Genomic DNA, 22,367 nt, shown 5'->3' with positions numbered 1-22,367 from the left:
TCAGTTGGACACGTGTCGGCCACATCACTGACATCGTGCATCACAAGGGGGCGTGGACGGCGGCTGCGTCTGTGATTCTGCGCCAGTATTTTCTACTATAAAAGCATCGTTTCAAGCCTCAAGGTCTTCACTTGGCAGCAGTGACGAGCTCCGCTCACTTCGTCTGAGCCATTCTCTACTTTTCGCTGCAGGTTGGTGCTAGCACTCTTTGTCCTATTACCTAGTTTCTTTTTTTTTTACGAGATCGTCACTGCTGCCAACCTTTGTGCTCTTTGTTATTTTTGCTACTTGATTTTTTGTGTACTATCCTTGTGACCTGCAACTTTCATTCATGTCGAAAGACATAGCGAAGATTAAGGAAGACGTCAAGAATGATCTCGTGAAACTCAGGGATGATCTTAAACAGGAAATGAAATTGTCGCGCGAATCGTTTGAGAGGGACCTCAGAAATGAAATGCGTGAAATTCGAAATGAGCAACGCAGCGTTGCGCAGAGCCTCGAGTTCGCTCATAAAACCATAGAAGACCTGAAAAGCCAACTAGCATCAGCAGTAGCAAAAAATACTGAATGAACCAATAGTAACAAAGAACTGCAGGCAAAATGCCAGACACTTGAGAATCATACAGAGTACCTGGAGAAACGCCTGGTTCACCTTGAACAGTATTCGAGAAACTCTAATATTGAAATTCAAGGCGTCCGAAAAGAAGAAAATGAAAACGTTCTGAGCGTCCTTTCAAAGATTGGAGAGGCTATTAACGAGCCTGTTCAAGAATCTGACATAGAAGTATGTCATCGCGTTCCAACCCGCAATCCTGATCGAAGCAATATTATAGTTCAGTTCAAGTCTAGGGCGAAGCGAGATCTGATGCTAAAGAAAGCAAAGAAGATGCGCATCCGCAACAATGATATCGGACTTTCAGACGATGCGCAGATCTACGTAAATGAGCACCTCTGCCCTGCTCTGAAGCGCCTGCTTGGCATGGCGGTGAAGCGCAAGCATGAGAAGCACTGGAAATCCGTTTGGTCTTTCAATGGGAAAATATTCGCGCGGAAGTCTGACGATTCCGGTACCATACAGATCGCCCGTGAAGTTGACCTTGAAAAAATTATCTAATAGAAGCTTTCAGCGTTTCACAGCTACCAAAGTAAAACAATCAAAATGAACTATCATAGTTACGCTCTACCACACTCTGTTCCCCCACAGACTAAGTTAGATAACTCTGTTTTGCACTTAAATGCACGCTCCGCAATTGGAAAGAAAGATGAAATCACATGTTTCATTAACCAGTTCTTGTTTAAGTTCAACATAATCATGATAACTGAGACTTGGTACTACGATGGCTGTGATATGCTTTATCTTGACGGTTATACATCTTTTTTTATTAATCGTCAAAATCGACGAGGTGGTGGTGTTTGTATCCTTGTGAAAGATTGTCGGACATATGAGCTTTTGTCTGAATTTTCTTTAATTACTGATGACTTTGAATTTTTAGTACTCAAAAGTGACATCGAAATTGTGGCTGTGGTATACCGCCCTCCCGCTGGCGACATCATGAAATTTCTGAATTTGTTTGTCTTTTTTGGAATATATCTGTGCAAGTAAATTTCGTCTTGTATGCGGAGGTGATTTCAACCTTAACATTTTGGAAGACACTCCAAGGGCATGCGATTTTATGTCATGCCTTCATTCAGCTGGTTTCACAAATCTAATATCAACGCCAACTCGTATCACAGTATCGAGTTCATCGCTATTGGACCTTCTGATTACAAATGCTGACACAGTTGTTTCTAACGCGGGTACTATTTCATCTGATATAAGCGATCATTGTCCAGTGTTCATGCAATACAGTTCTTTACAAATGCAACAGAAACATGAGCATGAGACTATCATAGTTCAGCATATCTCTGATGAGGCATTGCAGGCTTTCAAGCATGCTATTAGTATACATGACTGGTCTTTCGTTTATGCTATAAGAAACGTTCATGAAGCGTACCTAAAGTTTATAGAAACGTTTACAAATATCTATCTGTCTCATTTTCCTTTTAGAGGGTTTAAACCATCAAAAAAAATAAGAAAACCTTGGGTCACACGTGCTCTTAGGCGTATGATAAACAAGAAAAATAAGCTATTTCATGCATTCTTGCGATCTCGGGTGGAGGGTTTATTGAAGGAATATAAAACACTTAGAAATAAACTTAACAGTGAGCTTCGAAAAGCAAAGATAGCGTATTACGAAAACTTGTTTTCTAGTATCAGCGCTAGAAACCCAGATACTACTTGGAAAGCTATAAACAGTGTTCTGGGACGCAGCAAGAAAGACCTCATGCCAGTTGAAATTACAGTGAACAATCGCGTATTGACCGGTGTAAACCTTGCCAATTGTTTCAACAAACATTTCACTTCCAGTATAACGCCAGATAATGGTGTCTCACTCGTAGATGATTTAATTATTCGACGTCCTGAAAGCATATTTCTTAATCCCACAGATGAACCAGAAGTTTATAGAACATTTATGAGTCTTAATAATAGTAGTGCACTAGATATAGACAATCTTCAGATAAGACCTATAAAATTTGTTTTAGAGTATGTTGCCCCTGTACTTGTTTATATATTTAATTTAGCAGTGGAGTCCGGAGAATTTCCAAGTCAAATGAAGCGTTCTCGGGTGTCCGTTCTATATAAAGGTGGAGACAAAAACATGCTGGGAAACTATCGCCCAATATCTATTATACCAGTATTTGCTAAAGGTTTCGAGAAAATGTTGCATACCCGGTTCTCAGATTTTTTCAATAAAGCTGATGTTATCAGTGACGCCCAGTTTGGTTTCCGGAAAGGAAGGTCTATGGAGTTAGCTTTGTTAAGGCTTAAGGAATTTGTTTTAGAAAACTTCCGACAACAAGCTCTATACATTAGGCCTGTTCATGGATTTCACTAAGGCTTTCGATTCCCTTGACCATAATATACTATTGCATAAGCTAGAAATGTATGGTGTTCGGGGCACTCCTCTGGCTTTAGCTAAATCATATTTAACAGATAGATCACAATGCGTGTGTCTGGGAAACCATCGCTCATCTTCATTGCCGGTTAGTAGAGGTGTCCCTCAGGGAAGCGTATTAGGTCCCCTTTTTTTCAACGCCTTCATAAATGACATTGTAAACATCGACAAAGCTGTGCAATTTATCATATATGCCGATGACGCCACAGTCTTGCTGTCTGGCGAAAATGTGGATGAGTTGGTAGAAAGATGTAACCGATTATTAAGTAACATTAAAGCATGGTCACTATCAAATAAACTTAAAATTAACCCCGGGAAAACGAAGGTAATAATTTTCAGATCTAGAAACAAGACATGCAACGTTAACCAAGATATTATGTGTGCAGAACATAAAATCGACATTGTTCATGAACACAAAATCCTTGGGGTAACATTTTCATCTCATCTAAGTTGGGATTCTCACATAAATAATTTATGTAAGCAACTTTCTTTAACTACGGTATTTTTATCGCGGTGCCGCGAAATTCTCCCAACACAAATAAAAATAAAATATATCACGCGCTATTTCAATCACACATAAACTACTGCAGTTTGGTTTGGCTTACTACGACTCAGCGTAATATAAATAGAATACTACTTTTACAGAAGAAAGCTGTCCGTCGCATTGCCAACATTGGTTATTTATCTCCGACTTCCACATACTTTTGCACTCACAGGTTAATTAAAATCCAAGATTTGTATGAGTTTCGCATCCTGCGTTCATTTTACATCTGCTCTTCTGCGTTGCAACACTTCATTCAGACTACTGCATTTCTGCAGCGTCAGAGTCATGATATCAATACTCGAAACGTGGGAAAGTGGCTTATACCCCGTTTTCGTACCGACTATAAACACCAGTCTTTGGAACATAACCTTCCATATATTCTAAATAAACATAATGACTTAGAGAAACCCACAGTAAATATATTACGTGAAATATTTCTGAATTACTAATTTATTTATTCATTCAATTATCTGTCAAAACACGGTCATTTGTTTCGTTCTTGTTACTTGCTATTGATATATAACTGATGTTATTTTGTCATATTGCAGTTAGTTCTTGTATTAGTGGTGTTATCATTTCTTTCTCTTAGTAAATGAGAGTGTTGTATACGTATTACTGTAGAATTGTGCTTTGTTAGTTGCTTGAAATAATGTTTGTTTTGCATTCTAACACAAATGCATTGTTTTTTTTTTTTGGCTCTACCAGTAAGAGTACAGGTTCTCAATGTGTAATCATGTCTACTATCTGCGTAAATAACTTGTTTATTTTTTGTGTATTATGCTTTTAAACATCTGTTATCTGTTTACCTGTCACTTGTTGCCATGTATGTATGGTCTCCTCGGCCCCGTCAAGCTGTATTCTTGCAGCTTTTAGCCCAGGAGTCCAGCCAGAATAATTTCTGGTAAATAAAGAGAATTGAATCCCATTGATGGTGCGCCGAGATACACGCTAGTATTTGATGGTGCAAGAGGAGCGATCTCCTACCGCATGATTCTATCATACGCCAACGAAATGAGGTTAGTGTCATCGCTGATTAACAATGACTTCGCTGAACCGATGAATGACAAGAAAGACTTTGAGTACATTTGCTTAGAGTTGTTTCAATATAGATATTCCAAAAAAAAAGGGAAACACTGGGTTCTTGATCGTCCAGAAATAGTCACAGTAATGAATTGGACAGCGTACGATGGTTGTAATTGCACCAGCAAAGATTCCAATAGCAGCGTAGAAAAATTTGAGCGGTTAGCAGACAAATTATTTAATAACCGCGGCAGCGGCTCACGAACGCAGGCTGAGAGCGCTACTATGCAACGCCGATGCTGCCGCTGCCATAATTGCTTGTGAGTGTCGCGTCTTTTGTGAGATGTTGCATTGTTGTGTGGTCACTTTGTTGCAACGCTTAATCTGGGCTTTCCTAACTATATGGCAGGCGCACATGATGGTCGTATTAACGAAGTAGTGAAGGCGCTTGCCGAGAAGGCTCCTAGTAGTATAAAAGAGTTTATCAAGGTCATAAATGAATTAGCTACTAAGCTTGATGTCTTCGCAGCGCACATTAAAGTTCAGGTTGGCAAGGTTGAGGACCCCAACTCATAAATTAAAGTTAAGCTTGGTAAAATGCGTTAGTCTATCTAATTTATGATTGTGGCATTTGTAGAGTTTAAGAAAGATGTTGCGAACTTTCGACGGGAGCTAACAGAGGTGAATACTCAAAATCAAGAGATTGTGAAACAAAACTTAGAAATGACAAGACAATTCGCTGATGCAAAGAGGGAGATAACTGAACTTAAGCAGCACGAAAGGAACAAGAACGTGGAAATTCTAAGGTTTCCACGTACTGCAGATGAGAATCGTATACAGTGGGTACAATGACCACTTGTCATTAAGGATAAACCAAATGTGGTAAGATTCGCAACCAGGACATCTCGCGACAAATTTTTGTCTGCTGCAAAGAAAACAAAACTAAACACGAGTCACCAGTCTTTGGAGGCTACTGATCCAATCTACATCAATGAACATCTCTGATTAGAAAATAAGTTATTGTTCAGAAAAGCTCTTGAGGCGAAAACAGAAAACAAAATAGAAGTTTGCATGGATATCTCAGGGCCGGATTCTCATTCGGAAAGAAGAAAGCTCGGTGGTTCTACACATTTAGTCTGAAGGTGACCTTGCCAAATTGTGTAGGTGCTCGTGTTGAGCTGGGCTCTGTGTTTAACGATATGCTTATTGTATGAGATCTTACAAAACAGAAATGTAATACTTTTTCCGTAATACATGACAATGTGCGAAATCTGCGTAGGAATTTGAACACTCTGGTCACCTATATAGTGCGGCTAGGTGCTGTTTTTGACATAATTACTGTAAGTAAAACATGGTTCAAGGCTGACGAAACAGCCAGTATGCAGGGTTCAAGGCTGTTATCGCAACCATGGAACTCGCGTGCGCGAGGAGGTGGAGGTGCCTGGTTTGTACTGGAGAATATTGTGTGCAGTGTCATGTTTCATGCATATGTGACTAATGGAAATATAGAAACGTTATTTATCAAGACTGAACAAAGTCCAGCCATTGATGTTGTGTACCACCCGCCTGGTTCATCGATCATAACGTTTCTGAAGGAATTTGAGTCTGTGCTTATGAGAGTTTCTTCCCTGCACTGCAATCATATTGTAGCTGTCGGGGATTCTAATATTGACTATGTCCTGTGATACGTGTACTGACTACACGCTTCTCTTGATATCTTTAAACTTGCATAACGTAATAAATGAGCCTAGACGTATCACTAAAACGTTAAGTACGCTCATTGATTATTTCATTTGCAACGGTCACAATGGTGTGTATGCTGGTGCGCTTCCTGTTCCGGTGGCCGACCGAAGTGTTGCTGACATAATATGTAGAATAATAAAGCATGATGACCCTCTCCCATTAAGCCCCTTCAGGTTACCTGCGCGCTGTACAAGAGCTGCAGCGAATGACTACTTGAATTTAACGGTTGCCAGAACTGCCTACAGTAAACGGCTAATAGAATTTCATGGCGCTCTCGTTTGGAATGTCAAACCGGCTGATGGGAAAATAGCAGACGTCCGCGGCCATTAAGCGTTTTATGTTCTGTGGATAAGTGGTACAAATGAAGAAATGGTCAGCTTGTTTGCTGTTGTCCTCTGTATAATTTTCATGTGTTTTATAATATCTGTATTCAGTTTTGTTTTCCTTTTGTCACTGTTGCAACTGCTTGCCGAATCCTGTAGCTATGTTGAACAATTGGACCCGTTACTAGCCAGCCAGGCTATGGGACCAAACAAGTTTTGGGAAGTTTTCTCTAATGAGGGAAGAAAGGGGGGGGTGCAGCGGTAAAAATGAAAAAAAAAAGGAATAAGTATTTTACAGGAAGCTTTATCGGTAAATGCGTCGAACGTGCAATGCGAAGGTGTCGGTTCGTATCGCACCTGCGGGAATTTGTGTTTATGTCGACTTTTACTTTAAATTACGCATAACTGTCACACCTAAATAAATAATTTACAAATAATTAATTTTTATGACGTAAATAAAAATAATTTAAATAATAATTTATTTATAAATTAAATTAATTCTCCCTCTTATTGTCTTCTTGTTCTCTGTTAGCTTTATGTGCTTGTGTGGTCCTTAAAAGGTAATTTTATTATTAGGAAGGCTTCACGAGTTTACCGTCCCATCGTGTAGAGAATATGATGCGTTCATTGTAGTCAGTTGCTAATATGTAATCGCGGTCAAAATGCTGAAGTCTAGCATGCAATTAGGACATTTTCTCAATGTTCCGCGTAGACGTCCGTGCATTGCCATATAACGAGCTGCCCTGTTGCCAAGGTGGAAAATTCAACACCCAATTTCTGACACCATGCTGTGACTGGCATAGTAGGGGCACATTGAAACCACTTTGAGAAACGAGACAGCACTTTCCCTGTCTTTGGAAATCGAAAAATCAGTGTTTATTGCTCGTATGCATTGCTTAACATTGCTTGTAAACATTGCTTACATGCCCACACAAACATACCACATGGAGTGCTAGCTTGACAGTCGCCGATGTGGATGACTTACCACTTATGCCTCATGTATCGCCATTACCGCATGAATTCGTTACTACATTCCAACCATTTCTGATAACTGCGAGAAGCCTCAGTATATTCAGTACAGTGGATGCTACAAAACTTTTTTTTGTTTTACTTATGGGTATCTTCGCACAAGCTCCGCAACTAAAGAGTCTTTTGCATACTTTTGGTTTAAATAAAATATTGAGACAACTATCGCACCGCTCAATACCCAAGCTTTCCTGCCAACTACACCAATTCACCGTGTGACGGTCGACGTGCCTACGACACTCCTGTGAACATCCAGCCGCAAAATACGACGACTCCCCGATCACGTTCTCCTTTGCCATCTCCTGAGCGCTACAATTCATTGACTCGTCGCAGTTTTGCCGACGTCAGTAGGGGCAGGTGCCCTAGCCCGCGACGGAGAAACTAGACGCAGCGACCTCCGGGGTTGATGTTGCCAGTACTCGAAGTTCTCCATATCCCCCATTATCGACGTACGACGATGTAAAGGCTCCGACGAATGCAACGATGAATACGACGGACTCAACTACGAAAGAAGTAACTGACGTCGTCAGCGCCGACCTCATCGATCGCATTGACGGCCACCAAGTAGCCGCTCTTGTTGATACTGGCTCCCATTTCTCAATCATAAGCTTACAGCTCGCTGACAAACAAAGGAAGGTGAAGACGCCATGGCACGGATCCAACATATTAACCGCCGGAGGTCAGTTGATGACACCTGTCGGGAAATGCACAACTCGACTCTTAATCGTCGGTTAAACCTTCGTCGCCACCCTCGTCATTCTTTCTGAGTGTTGCAAGGAACTTATATTGGGAATTTATTTCCTGCGTGAGTAGAAGCGTCAGGTGTGCCACGAACTCGGATAATGTCACACATGAGGAGCATCCACAACGTCGCTTACGTATAGCTGCAGACGACGTGATGCCTTTGCCGCGGAGTTGCTCTCTCGTACCCGTGCACTGTGACAGCCTGCAGAATGGGACTGGAGTCGCTGAACACATAAATGCACTAGCACTGAATTGCGGCATCTCCATTGCCAAAGCACTTATCAATGTAAACGACGCAAGCGCCGAACTCTTGCTGACGAATTTTAGTAAGGAGCGTCGACACATGATGAAAGGCACTGCTGTTGCTAATTTCGATGAAGTATTAGCAATAGAAGACTGCCACTTAGCGCAGGAGACGACATCTAGGATCCCCACAGCTTCGCCTATTGTAGACGTTAGTTCGACGCTAACGGCCTTTAAGCGAGACTGTCTTCTTGAGGTCATCCACCAGTACCAGGGCTGTTTCTCGTCTGCGTCAAAAGTTAGTCAAAGGCCACTTACCAAACATCGCATCATTACTGATGTCCACGCCCGACCTATTCGACAAAATCCTTATCGCGTGGCCCCAAAGGAACACGAGGCAATCCAAGGACAAGTGAAGACGATGCTGGGAGATGGCGTTATTCGACCATCTAATAGTCCTTGGGCGTCACCTGTAGGTTTAGTGAAAAAGAAGGATGGTAGCCTGCGCTTCTGCGTCGACTATCAGAAGCTCGATCAGGTCACAAAGAAGGACGTTTATCCACTGCCACGTATTGATGATTCCTTGGACAGGTTGCGAAACACGTGCTACTTTCCCTCAATAGACTTGAAAAGTGGTTATTGGCACATCGGAGTGGATGAGAGAGAACGTGAGGAAACCGCCTTTGTGACGCCTGACGGACTTTATGAATTTCAGGTACTGCCCTTCGGTTTGTGTTCAGCGTCTAATGGACACTGTGCTCTCTGGACTCAAATGGCAAACATGCCTGGTGTACCTGGATGACATGATTGTCTTTTCCGCAATGTTCGACAGACACTTACGAAGGCTAAAAACTGTTTTTGAAGCAATACGATCTGCCGGTCTCACGTTGAAGCCTGAAAAGTGCCATTTTGGTTTTAAAGAGCTCCAGCTCCTTGGACACGTCGTCAGTAACCAAGGAGTCCGACCTGATCCGGATAAAATTGTTGCCTCGCTAATTTTCCGACCCTATCAGGCCGTGCGACGTTTTCTGGGACTATGTGCATATTACCGGCTATTTATTACGAATTTCTCGCGCATCGCGTGGCAGTTAACACAGCTCACCAGAGAAGATATCCCTTTCTATTGGGGCGAAGACCAGCAGCGGGCATTTCACGAGCTCCGGCGACGCATGCAAGCGCCTCCCGTGCTTCCACACTACGATGAAGACGCCCCTACGATATTGTATACAGACGCTAATAATGTCGGTCTAGGGGCGGTGCTCGTACAATGGCAGGGCGTCAGCGAAAAGGTTATCGCTTACGCCAGTGGGACACTGTCCCGAGCGTAGGCCAACAACTCCACCGCTGAAAAAGAATGTCTCGCAATGGTATGGGCAGTTCTGAAATTTGTTCTGTGTTTGTACGGTCGGTCTTTCTAAGTTATCAGCAATCACCATTCGCTCTGCTGGCTCATTAATTTGAAAGATCCTTCCGGCCGGCTTGCACGTTGGAGCCTTCGACTCCAAGAGTTCGACTTTACTGTCGCATTAAAGTCAGGAAAACGGCACGCAGACGCTGACTGCCTTTCTCAGTCTCCTGTTAAGTCGGCAGCACAAGACGATGACGACACGGTCTTTCTGGGACTGGTGGACACTGCCGATCGTTTACGCCAGCAACGGGATGACATTGAATTGCTACCGCTGATTGATTACCTGGAAGGACAAACCAACAGCATGCCGAGGCTATTTGCAAGAGGGCTGGCGTCATACTGCTAGCGCCGCAATGTACACTACAAGAAGAACTTCTCCTCTAGCGGCAGCAACTACTTACTCGTTGTTCCCTTATCGCTTCGACGTGAAATCTTACACGCCTGCCACAACGAGCCATCAACTGGGCACTTGGGCTACACTCGCACATTGACACGGATTCGGCAAAATTACTAATGAGCAAGACTTGCTGCGGTCGTTAAACATTAGGTTCAGACATGTCTGGATTGCCAGTGCCGCAAACCGCCTTCCGTCAAACCAGCCGGCCTTCTGCACTCTATTCAAGTACCTGCCACACCATTTGACAAGTAGGCATGGATTTTCTGGGCCAATTCCCAACATCTACTACCGGCAATAGGTGGATATACCGGCAATAGGTCGCCACGGATTTTATCACTACATAAGCCGAGACAGGTGCTCTGCTACGGGGAACAGCAGACGAAGCGGCGCAATTTTTTCTTGAATCCATCGTTTATAGACTTGGTGCTCCCGCAGTAGTCGTCACGGACAGAGGTACTGCGTTCATGGCCAAGTTTTTTGACATCGTTCAACGTTTAAGTGGTACCGCCCCCCGGAAGAGCACGTCCTATCACCCGTAAAAAAAAGGGGCTGACGGAACGACTCAACAGGACACTGGCTGAAATGATAAGCATGTACGTAGATGTAGAGCACAAGAACTGAGACGAGGTTTTACCCTATGTCACCTTCGCGCACAATACGGCTCGTCAAAAGACCACTCGCAAGGCACCCTTCAGTATCGTGTATGGCAGTGAGGTTACGACAACATAAGACGCATTGCTCCCTCATGAATTTGATGACAACGAGACGGGTGCTGAAGAGATCACGCAACGAGCAGAAGCAGCTAGGCAGCTTGCGCGTTGGCGAATCCACGAACAACAGGACTGTGATGCCAGACGCTACAATCTTCGGCACAGACTCGTAACATACAACATGGGCGACAAAGTGGCGGTCTGGACACCTATTCGTCGGCGTGGGCTCTTTGAAAAGCTCCTGTGCAGATACTTCTGGCCCTACATATATTTCTTCGACGCATCAGTGACGTTACCTACGAAGTCGTCCCCGACAGCTCTCACTGTTCAAAGCGCCGACGGAATTTACCCGAGGTCGTTCACGTGCTTCGTATGAAGCCGTACTATGAAGACTGACAAGACTGCGCAGTTTTTTTGCTTCTTTATCGCAGTTCCTGTCATCGGGAGAGAGAGAGAGAGAGAGAGAGAAACGTTTATTATTGAAACAGTGTCCCGAGCGAGGCCCGGTATCACCCTGAGGTGGGAAGGTTCCTTAGTCCAAGAACCCTCTGGCTTCGGCTGCCCTCTTGGCCCTGGCGACGAGTTGTCGTTGGTCTTCCAGGTAGAGCACTGCACGGGCCGATTTTTGGGGCCCGGACCCGGCCCGGGCCTGTTTTTACATTGGGCGGCCGCCCGAGCCCGATCAAAACCTTTATGGCGAGACCCAGGCCCGGCCCGGGCCCGGAAATAATCTACGTTACCCGCCCGGCCCGGCCCGCCACCCCTTTACCTTCAGCCCGAGCCCGGCCCGAGCCCGGCTCGAAACCGGCCCGAACCCGGCCCGAGACCGAAAAATACATGTTTTTCAGAGTTGAGAAGCCCGAGAATACTTCGCAGAAAGCCCGAGCCCGGCCCGGGCCCGCATCAAAAAACCCGAGCCTTGCCCGGGCCTGAGTCAAAAAGCACCCGCCATGCCCGAGCCCGGCCCGAGCCCGGCCCGAGCCCGTGAAAAAACTGCTCTACCCGGCCCAGCCCATGGGCCGGGCCGGGCCCGGGCTTTCGGGTAAGCCCGAGCCCGTGCAGTGCTCTACTTGCAGGTCCCCGAGGGCTGCGGTCGTTCCGCATCGTCCCGCCTGTCATCGGGACGATGATTTTTTTTCTACGGGGGGAGCCAATGGAACAACTATATTGCCGCGGGTATGTGCCAGTGGGGACGATGTTGAAGTAGCGCGGGTTTTTTAGGTTAAGTGTGCAGACGAACAAGACGTTGTTGGTTTTGTTGACGACTGAGAAGGTGTCCTTCTTGGTGCTGTTCCGCGTCCTCGTCGACCCCACCTCGTTACAATATAAAGCTGTCATCATAATGTTCTAATGTCGTTCATCCTAATTCTATTGAAATCATGCATCCATTCGTAATTATGCTGTCATTGTCAAGTCATCATCGCATTTGCGTTGCTGTCGGACAGTCGCAATTATGCATCTCTTTTCATTCCTGCTGCGGTATTCGCTTGGCATCGTGCCGTCGTCATCAGGCCACCGCCGAAGGCACCCGTCGTCTTCCTGTTGTCCTCATGTCATCGTCGTAACCCTGATGCCGTTACACTAACGCAATCTTTTAAAGGGGTCCAAAACCACCTGTTCGGCTTGGTGAAAAAACATTGTCCGCGGATAGCATACGCTGCTGTGTACATAAAAGCCTAGGTTGACAGCCGTGAGTGGCGTACGGAGCTCGCAAGCGCAGTGCGAAGTCACCTTTCTCTCACATGCTCTCTTTTCAACAGAAGCCTGCTCCTCACTTTTTTATGGACGCTTCATTTCGTAATAAAGCAGATTACGATACACCGCTGCTTTTGGCCGATAGATATCAACCAAGAAGAGCGTTTGGATCACTGCGCTTCTTCCTACAGTTACTGGATATATTTATTGACGAAGTTTAATAAACAGGCTGAAGTGAGTGAAAATCTCTTTCAAATTTCGACAATAATTACGTACTTCCGGAAGGAGCCGACTATCATATTGTAACGAACAAACAAGAAGCAGTTGGGAAGAAGAGAAGAGCGAAGTGCTTGGAGGCCAGATTGGGTGGTCACCATCATCCATCTCCTGTAAATGAAGCCATTTCTCACAACTTTCCGTAATAGTTGTGGTGGAAGGTGCTGGATAATCGACACCCGAAGATGGAGGTTAGACCGCAAATGCTTCGTCGAAGCCGCCGCCATGCTGGACTTCCACCGCACCCAGCGGAGCTGGAGAAGTCCCGCGACGCGGAAGAGCAACGGCCTGTCCCAGCCCCCGCTAGTTCTGTCCTACAACTACGAGATGCACGTACCCTCGCCGGAAAACCGAGCGAAGACGTCGAGGAATGGTGAAGCCCAAACGGGTGAGCGCCTGCAACAAGTGGAATAGCGCTTCTCAGATTTCCGACTTTGTGTTCTTTCTTACGGATACCGCGTTGGTGTGGTTCTATAACAACGCGAAGACATTCACAACATGGGAAAGATTTGTTTCTGAAATGAAAGAGCGCTTCGGTAACTCCGTGACGAAAAAGAAAAGCGCAGAGCAGACGCTTTCACTGTGAGCGCAAGTGCCGCATGAAACATGCGTGACCTACATTCAGGAAGTGTTAAAACTCTGCAGGATGGTGAACGCTGGCATGCTCGAGGAAGACAAAATCGGGCACATTCTAAAAGCAATCGCCGAGGATGTTTATAGCTTTCTGATCACTAAGGCAACCTGGCCTCCGTCGCCGACGTCATCCGGCACTGCCGCACATCCGAGCAGCTTAAGACGAGGCTCGTTACGACGAAGTTTGGCAGGTTATCCAGCGTTACGACCGTTGCAAGCATAGATAACGACCATTCGCTCGATCTTGCTGCAACGACCCGTCAAATAGTTCAAGAAGAGGTTCAGCCTGCACTCACAAGTAACTCACCGCGATACTTATCACTCATGCTCTTCACCAGCTGTTGACACAACCGTTTCATCCTTCTCCGACTATCCAGTGGATTATGCACTCCAGCCTCTACAGCCACGCCTTGTCTATGAAAGAGGCTCTGCCTCTGATGCTCGATCATGATGGGCAGAGCCACGTTATTATCCCCAAGGCCCCGTGACTTACCATGCCGGGACGTGACCAGAGCACCGTCGACCTTACTACGCGGAGCCGAATTACAACCGATACAACCAATCCCAGCGAACGCCGGAGGCGAGTTACCACAAAGAGAACGAACTCGCGTACCACCAACTGAGAACTAGCATTGGTTTTGAGGAGTACGCAGTGAACCGTGACCCTCCCGTGTGCTACAGCTTCGTTTCCACGGGACACATCGCTCGTTACTGTCGCCAACGCCGTCATTCACGAAGGACACCGCCGATATTCTCGCCACCTGGAACCCGTATATGGCATGACCCATGGAACAGTTCACTTCCCACTGACCGTTTCTCGCGCGAGATCAGGAGCAGCGATTTTCCAGCGTCTGACAGCAGCCTGACACTGTGACGCCACCAATTAACTGTCCTCGTCGTTCTCCGTCCGCTCGGTGCCGTGCATCTTTGCCTCAGCCGGAAAGCTAGCATGCGCGGTCGCCGGTCGCCGGACAGTCTTTGAACGAAATACCTCTGCCTGCTGTGATGCTCAAAAACGAAGTGAATGTACTAGTTAACGGACTGCCGACCATTGCTTTAGTCGATACTGGTGCGAATGTGTCTATCATGAGCCTCGCTTTCAAGAACCGCCTAGGCCACAAACTTGTGTTTTCATGGGACGATGCCGTTACCTTTCGTAGAGTGGGCGGTGAGTGCCTCCACCCCTTTGGTGTTAGCGCTGTAAGTGTTTCGTTGACTGGGAAAGTGTTTCTCTCGTAATTTTTACTCCTTTCCCGCTGTTCGCACGATGTAATTCTCGGCATAGATCTTCTTCAACACTGCGGCACTTCTCTGGACTGTTGAAATGGTGAAATAGATGTGAACGAGGTGCTTTTACCCGCGCTTTCTGAACCAAGCTCGTATGTCGAAGAAAGGGACACAGTGTGCTTGATGAAGTGCTTCCCCCACATGGTGCCTAACGCCCGTTCGTGTTTGTGCTGGTACTGTGGACGCTGCTTGCGTTGACCTCGTGATTAGGCCCCTGAGCATCAACTGTGCTAAAAAATGAATATTCGTGCCTTGCTCTGTGGTGTGCATGACGAGAGGAGTCGCAACGTTGTGGGCGCTGAATTGTTCCGCCACGCCAGTTGTCCTTCCTCGAGGCATGAAAATTGTCCTCAATAGCGGTATTGCCCTCATGCAGCTCAATAGCGGTACTCACTGCAAAGCCCGCTTCTGCTTACTCTCCTTGCGAGTATCGCCCTTCTGTGTAGAGTTGCCAATCAGACACTTAGTCTGGTTAGCTATCTGCTTTTCACCTCTTGTTTTCCTCCTCCCTAAAGAGCTGGTTCTCGGTATGATCAGCAAGGATCTCTGCACATCTGAGCATGAAGCACTAGTACAAATCTTGTTACGACATGTTCCTGCATTCGATTTCACTCTCGGAGATGCGCAACTTCATTTACCGTCATCTTGAGCTCACCACGTAATCGATACTGGCTCAGCACACCCCATTCGGCCGAAGCCGTACCGCAGAACAAGTCAAAGAAATGATAAAAGTTGTCGTTCAAGAGTCGTCCAACCCATGGGCAGCTCCAGTAATCCTCGTCCAGAAAAAAAGATGGCTCCTGGAGATTCTGCGTAGATTACAGACACCTAAACACTGTGACCGAGAAGGATGTCTACCCACTACCGCGAATCGACGACGTCATCGATCGCTTACACGCTGCTTGTTATTTTTCGACGTTTCATCTACGATCGAGGTATTGGCAAATACCTATGGAACCTAAAGACAAGAAATGGACCACCTTCATGACCCTAGATGGCTTATTCGAATTTAATGTTATGCCTTTTCGCCTCTGTAATGCTCCCGCCACTTTTGAAAGATTCATGGATACGATATTACGTGGTCTAAAGTGGGAGATATACATGTCTTACTTGGATGATGTTGTAATCTTCGGCCGCATGATTGAAGAACATAACGCCAGCCTTACCCTTGTTCTGAGTTGCATCCAAAAAAGCAGGAATAGTCTTAAACTCAAAAAAGTGTCGGTTTCGCGAGCGTCAAACATTGGTTCTGGGACATCTAGTCGACAACGATGGAGTCAGACCCTAACCTTGTAAGATTGAAGCCGTCTGCTCCTCCAAACCAACGCAGACAGCACGAGAACTTCGCTATTTCATTAGTTTATGTTCCTATTTTCGTTGTTTTGGACCCCAATTTGCATATATTGTTCACCGTTGACATGTATTCCGCGACAGGATGCAGCCTTCACATGGGAGTGTGACGCACCATTCTCGCAACTGAAGTTTATACTAACGTCAACACCCCTCTTGCATCACTTTGACCCATCTTGCCCGACTGAAGTTCGCACCGATGCTAGTGGAATCGGAATAGGAGCGGTACTTAACGTCACAACAACGCCGAAACTGTCGTCGCATATGCCAGCCGTTGTCTGAGCAAGTCGGAGCGCAATTATACAGTTAATGAGCAGGAAAGCCTGGCAGCTGTTTTCGCTGTGCAAAAATTTTGATATTATCTTTACGGAAGACCATTTAGGATAGTCACCGATCATCACTCTTTATGCTGGCTGGTTCGTTAGCGTGATCCCTCAGGTCTACTCGCGCGCTGGGCGCTGCGCCGTCAGGAATATGACTTCGTGGTGTCGTGCAAGAGCGGACGTCGTCATGCCGACGGAAACTGCCTTTCTCGCATTCCTCTTGCGACTTCCGAATGCGAAGCTGAGAATTTTTATAACAGTATCACTGCCATTACTCGTACGTTCCCCGACGTGGCAGACTTTCAGACAGAGCAAGGCAATGATCTCAACCTGGATCCGCTGTTTTCCACCGCTCGTACATCTCAAGACAGCGGTTGCTTTACCATTCATGATGAGTTGCTCTTCAAGAACAATTACTCTGGGAATTGAGCCCGTTTTCTTCTAGTTGTCTCCCGAGAGTCTCCCCTCCGACGTTTTACGTGCCATGTATGACGATGCGACATCTGGTCATTTTGGTTTCGTGCGAACGCTACACCGCATGCAAGAGCGAACCAAACACTATGTCGCTAGTTGTAAAGCGTGTGAACGTCACAAGCGACCAACCACCACTGCACCAGGTCGCCTGCGGCCACTGACACCGCCAAGTACACCTTTCGAGCAAGTAGGCATTGACCTTAAGGGTCCATTCCCGTTATCTAACAATAAGAACCATTGACCGTGGTCGCTAGTTAACTGCGGACGCCGTTGAATAGCTACTTCGCCTGTGCACTTCTGAGTTCCGTCTCTCAGCGTCGTATCATCCACAGACCGACGGCCTTGTTGAAAGGACGACCCGAACACTGACCAACATGCTTGGCATGTACGTTGCCTCCAGTCATAGTGTTACGCTGCGCGGCGGTGCCGAAGAAGAGGAGATGGAAGGAGTGCACACGTTGTAGAGCTATGCCTGACTGCCTGCAATCTCGTCTCTACGCCCCCTCGATCATCTTGTAAATAAACCCATCTCACCCGATACAACTTTGGTGGACGGTGCTGAGTAATCGCTCTGGAAAAGCTTCTTCTCCACACCCTCCGACGAAGCCGGCGCTTGGTCGGACTACCATCTGAAGAAGACACGGACATGAACGAACCGCAAGCAGCTGGCGGCAGCCATGACACAAGCATGCAAGAGGATAGTGAGCGCCCAAGGCAAGTCATCTGCTGGATCCCTCAGAAATAACCGCGCACCTTTTCCGGTAAAGCTGATGAGGATGTCGACGACTGGCTGAAGTATTATCAACGGGTAAGTGGTCACAATGGCTGGAACTCTACGGCGCGAGTTGCTAACGTCGTTTTCTTTCTCACCGGAACCGCCCTTCTCTGGTTCGATAACAACGAGAGCATGATGACTACGTGGGTAAGGTTCGTTGAGGAAATCAAGTGCTGCTTCGGGGACTCACTTTCCAAAAGAAAGGAAGCTGAGCATACGCTTGCGCGAAGAGCACAGTTGCCCGGTGAAACATGCACAACTTACAATGAAGAAGTAATGAAATTGTGCAGAATGGTGAGCACGGGCATGTCGGATGGATATAAGGTTGGACATCTCCTGAAGGGCATCGCTGAAGATGTCTACAATTTTCTTATTTCAAAGGAAGACCTGCGTACCCCTTCAGATTTAAGACGTCACTGCTGTGGTTTTGAGGGGCTGAAGACGCGACGAGTATTGCCAAAGTTTGGAAGACTTGACAGCGTGACCACTGTCGCAAGCGTGGACATCTCTACCTCCCATGACATCGCTTTGTTAGTACGTCAACTCATTAAAGAAGAACTGGCGCACTTTAAAGCACAAAGTGGAGGAAGAGATACCCCCGGGAATACCAGCAAAACACGCTTGATGGACGCTGTCCGGCACAGCCGGTACTTTGCCAACTGCTAACGGACAGCGAAAATCGGCCCTTGCGTGATGAACGCGCCCGCGTCGACCCGGCGGAGTTCCGGCATCATTCACCTAACTTCGAACGCCACCAGACTGCACCAACCCAACGCCTTTCTCCCCTGTACAGCCAGCCTCAGACCCTATTTTATGACAACCCTGTGTACCGGGAGCCACCTATTTGCTTTAGCTGCGGAATCCGTGGACATATCGCCAGGTATTGTCGCAGGCGGCAGCAGCAAGTGTCCGCCTTCCCCGAGTATCAATCTGGAGGGCGCTACAGGGCGCCGTGGCAGACCGCTGCACCTCTTCGACGACATGCGCGTGAATATGTATCCCGGCATGAGTCTCCCGCTTCTGACCGCCGCCTTACTCCACTTCCGACGGGCTTTCGCTGCTCGCCATCGCCTCGCCGTCGCTCACTATCAACACCATCACAGCTGGGAAACTAGCTGGTGCGACCAATGGAGGTGAGGTCGCGGGACGGTCACGTAGTCCTCCGCCTGTCGCCATGCTCAAAAATAAAGAGTGTGTCTGTGTTGATGGTTTAAATACTGATGCCTTAGTGGATACCGGTGCTACAGTTTCAGTAATGAGTGTTTCGTTTAAAAATCGTCTTGGACACAAGGTTATGTTCGCGTGGGGTCGAAAGACTACTTTTCGTGGAGTTGAAAGTGAAACCCTGCGGCCCGTTGGTGTTTGCTCTGCTATAGTGAATGCTGGTGGACAAGATTTTCGAACTGAATTCATTGTTTTGGAACACACCACTCACAACATCATCCTCAGAATTGGCTTTCTTGGTGAATGTGGTGCATTGTTAGGTTAAATTTCTCTTCGAAATTTCATTGCTGGTGAAATTTCTCTTCGAAATCACGTGATAACACCATTACCAGAAGTATCTGATGTGGACAAGCAACAAGTCTTTCCCGTGTCCCATGATGTACTTTTACCGGCTCAGACAGCGGCATTTGTTCCAGTGACTTCCACGCCTGACCCTCTGCATCGCTGTCATGGTTTAATTCAGCCATACTTCCCTACCATGTTTAAGAACAATATTCTGGTTCCTTGATCGATTATAGAATGCTTAGATGGTCGTGCTCACGTGTGGACGGTGAACACGTATATGCAACAAGTCTTACTGCCGACTGGACTGAAGCTGACTGACCTTTGACTAAGAAGCGACTGTCAGTATTGCTGCCGTTGACGCTTCTCTTGACGCGAGCGCACCAAAGCTTGACTACACCTCGGAGTTCTACCGCATGACGAACAAGTCACTGTCCTCTTCAGAGCGGGAAGAATTGCAAAGGGTGCTCGTCCGCTATGCGCCAGTATTCGATTTCGCGCAGGACGAGCGTCCAATTTCGCTTTCTGACTCGTGCATGCAGCACCGCATAAACACGGGCCAAGCAACGCCTATTCGCCAAAAGCCGTACCGCGTTTCTCCTGCACAACGAAAAGTAATTGACGAGCAAGTTCAAGAAATGCTGCGGAAAGGTGTTGTCCAGGAGTCTTGCAGTCCCTGGGCAGCTTCAGTGATACTATAGCCAAGAAAAAGGACAATTCTTGGAGGTTCTGTGTTGATTATCGAAGACTTAACGCAGCTACCAAGAAGGGCGTATACCCTTTGCCACGCATCGACGATGCCATCGATTGCCTTCATTCAGCCTCCTACTTCACCTCCGTTAATTTACGATCGGGATACTGGCAAATACCGATGCGCCCGACGGATAAGGAGAAAACTGCCTTTGTGACCCCAGACGGACTCTTCGAGTTTAATGTCATGCCTTTTGGCTTATGCAACGCGCCAGCAACATTTGAGAGGTTTATGGAGAGAGTGCTACGCGGCTTGAAATGGGAGATATGCATGTGCTATCTCGATGATGTAATCATTTTTAGCAAAACACTCGAGGAGCACAATCACCGACTTGGCATCGTACTGGATCGCATACAAAACGCAGGACTGGTTTTAAACTCCAAGAAGTGCCACTTCGGTGAGCGCCAGACTCTCGTGCTTGGTTTTCTCGTCGACAAAGATGGTATACGACCTGATCCTAAAAAGATTGCTGCAGTGCGCGGTTTCAGCCAACCGAACACAGCAAAAGACCTCCGAAGTTTCCTATGGCTGTGTTCGTATTTCCGCAGGTTTATTAAGAACTTCGCCCAACTTGCTCACCCAATCACGTGCCTTCTTTAGAAAGACAGTCCATACGTATGGACTGCAGAATGCGAGGACGCGTTCCGTCAGCTGAAGTACTTACTAACCTCTGGGCCAGTCTTGCGCCATTTCGATCCCGAGGTCATGACTGAGTTACACTATGATGCTAGCTGTGTGGGTGTTGGCGCCCACACCTCGTTCAACTTCACCATGGGCGCCAGCACGTCGTTGCGTACGCAAGTCGGACACTGACACTAGCGGAGCGAAATTACACTGTCACTCAATTGGAATGCCTGGCATTAGTCTTCGCCATCCAGAAATTTCGGCCATATCTGTATGGTCGCCATTTCAAGATAGTCACGGACCATCATTCCCTTTGTTGGCTTGTTGGTACGTGCAGTCTTGCAGCCAAGAATTTTATATCAAACACAATTTCAAAGGCTAACTTTGGCACAGTTGGCACAGTTAGAGACGATTAATCGCGATGCTATGCGCACAATCACAGCACTACCACGCATCACTCCGATACCAACCTTACAGGAACATGCCCAGCTCAACACAATTGCAGAGCTAATTTTGCAACGTGAAAAAGCACGTGAAATAAAAAAAAAAAAACTTGTTCCGGCTGTCGCTGCGTTGCATGCTCACTTTCCACGCGGCTCTCGGATTGACAATCAGTCCTATCCAATGCCTCCCTGGGAATTCACCAGCATCACAACTAATAAGCCAACGAAGTTACGACGCAGCGATACAACAGGTATTATTGACGACCACAATATCATCGATGCGTCATGCTCTAACACCTGTAAAGTGTATACGGATGCTGCTATTCTCCCAGACGGCGGGAGGACATCATTCCTTAGTACTACGCATAATTTGATCAGCGGCCACCAGCGCTGTTTATCTACGGAAGCCAGCGCTCTAGTAATGGAACTTCAAGCCATCCACGACGCTGTGCAAGAGGCGACATCTAAGCTGCTTACCATCAAACAACTAGATATCTTCACTGATTCTTTAGCGGCTATTCAGGAACTGAAGAAGGTTGACAAGGCGATGGAAATCTGCGAGACAATACACACTATGACTAGAGAAACAGCTACTTGCGTCAAGGTACACTGGATTCAAGGCCATGCAGCGAACCCTCACAACATTGCTGCTGACCAGCAGGCACATTGCCCTCCTAATCCAGACCTTCCGTCTATTCCCCTCCCACCTCAACCCCTTAACTCGCTCCGAGCCCGTAAAAATTTTCTCCGGCAGGACACACGCGCTCTTATCCCCCCGTCTGTCTGCTCCCTCCCCCTTCACCTTACTAGGGCGGAGGAAGTTGTGCTTAGGAGGCTTCGGGCCGGGGTGGCCCTTACACCGGCTGTGATCTCAAGGTGGAACTGGTCGCATTTACCACTGGGTGCAACGTGTCCGTACTGCTCCGTCCCTGTGATGGAAGCAGATACATACCACCTAATATGGACATGTACTGGTTTACAATCGGAACGCTCGCGTCTCCTACTGCAAGCCGGCCTCCGCTACAGTGTGACAACCAACTATGACCACTGGATACATGATAACAGATTCCACAATA

This window comes from Dermacentor silvarum, chromosome 6, assembly GCF_013339745.2.
Source record: "Dermacentor silvarum isolate Dsil-2018 chromosome 6, BIME_Dsil_1.4, whole genome shotgun sequence".
NCBI lineage: Eukaryota > Metazoa > Arthropoda > Arachnida > Ixodida > Ixodidae > Dermacentor > Dermacentor silvarum.
The sequence above is the reverse complement of the archived record's forward strand: the minus strand, read 5'-3'. Positions refer to the sequence as shown.